Below are 1,963 nucleotides of genomic sequence, written 5' to 3'. Positions count from 1 at the left end.
GGACTTGTGTCAAGGTCAGGAACCCAACACCAAGCCCCCGCACAGCACAAACTCTACGAGGAGTACGCATACGAAACATGGCTAGAAAATGGTCGGCTGCTCAGAACGAAGTAACAGAACGCACTGAAGAACAGCAAGGCCTGTGAAGAGCGACCTGAAAAACAGCAACGAGCAGGCAAGATCACACAGAAAACTCTGATACGAACTGACTGCACGCACTGAAGAGCAGATACAAACCCACAAGCACAAACTGAACGGCAGAAAACGATCTGAAAGCCACGAGTCTGAAAAAGCGCGAATCGTCTCTCACCAAACTTTTACTAACACGAGATTAGCAAAAGGAGCCCAAAGGGTGCCGCGCTTGGTTCTGAACCGGCCTTTTCTAGTCTCGTCGTACGTGGTGTATGTGACCACGTGGTTGCCAATCGGAAATTCCGACAACTTTGTGCGACCGTGTGTAGGCAAAACAAGTTTGAGCCAACATCCGTCGGAAAAAATCCTAGGATTTTGTTGTCGGAATGTCCGAACAAAGTCCGACCGTGTGTACGGGGCATTAGTCCGTAGGGTTCAATATTAAGATGCCCCCCCTTTACAGCTATAGCAGCTTCAACTCTTCTGGGAAGGCCGTCCACAAGGTGTGTCTATGGGAATGTTTGACCAGGGTCCGTTCACCAGTAGGGGGCCCCATGACAGCTTCCACTTCGATCTACCCATCAATCACAGCTAGCTGACGGGTAGATCAGGTCCTGAACCTCTGCTCCCTGCTAAGAGACTGCAGTGTAAACAGACCTCTCATGATGCGCTCCTGCCTGTCGGCCCCTCCTTCCTTCCCATTTGCCCCAGGTGCTTCTATTTGTCATCACCTCGGACGGACGAGAAGGGAGGAGGGGCCGGCGGCGAGGAGCGCATCACGAGAGGTCTGTTTACAGCTGCTTCCCACGCTACTCTGCATCTAGGAAGGAAAGTGCAGCAGCTTGTATGCTGTCCTGTGTCCCTCTATGTGCCCAGTGTCCTGCTCTGTGCCCCATGCCCTGATATCTGCCCCATGCCCTGCTCTGTGCCCCCATGCCCTGTTGTCTGCCCCCATGCCCTGCTCTGTGCACCATGCTCTGATGTGTGCCCCCATGCCCTGCTCTGTGCCCCAATGCCCTGCTGTCTGCCCCATGCCCTGCTTTGTGCCCCCATGCCTTGATGTCTGCCCCACGCCCTGCTCTGTGCCTCCATGCCATGCTGTCTGCCCCCATGCCCTGCTGTCTGCCCCCATGCCCTGCTCTGTGCCCCCAAACCCTGATGTCTGCCCCCCACCCTGCTCTGTGCCCCATGGCCTGCTGTCTGCCCCATGCCCAGCTGCCTGCCCCCATGTCCTGCTGTCTGCCCCATGCTCTTGTGTCTGCCCCCATGCCCTGCTGTGTGCCCCATGCCCTGTTGTGTGTCCCAATGCTCATGTGTGCCCCTATGCCCTGCTGCTTACCCCTATGCCCTGCTGCCTGCCCTCATGCCCTGCTGCCTGCCCCCATGCCCTGCCCCCATGCCCTGCTGTGTGCCCCATGATGTTCCCTGAGGTGTGCCCTGTGATGTTTCCCATGACCCACTGTGTTCCCTGTAATATGCCCTACTATGTGTCCCATGATGTGCTCTTGTGGTGTGACCCATGATGTGTCCTACTGTGTGCCCCATACCCTACTATGTGCCCCACTGTGTGCCCAGTTCCCTCCTCTGGGCCTTGTGATGTGTCCTGAGCCCTGCTGTATACCCCATTATGTGCCCTATACCCTGCTATGTGCCATACAATGTGCCCTGCTGTGTTCCCCCGTGATGCATCATTTAGTGCCTTATAATGTGCTCTGCTGTGTGCACCATACTGTGCCCTATATGTGCCCTTATGCCCCATGTAATATTCCCTTCTGTGTCCCATTATGTGCCCTCTTGCCCCATGTAATATGCCCCATAATGTGCTCTGCTG

This window comes from Aquarana catesbeiana, linkage group LG01 (assembly GCF_042186555.1).
Source record: "Aquarana catesbeiana isolate 2022-GZ linkage group LG01, ASM4218655v1, whole genome shotgun sequence".
Lineage (NCBI taxonomy): Eukaryota > Metazoa > Chordata > Amphibia > Anura > Ranidae > Aquarana > Aquarana catesbeiana.
Note: the sequence above shows the minus strand (reverse complement) of the source record.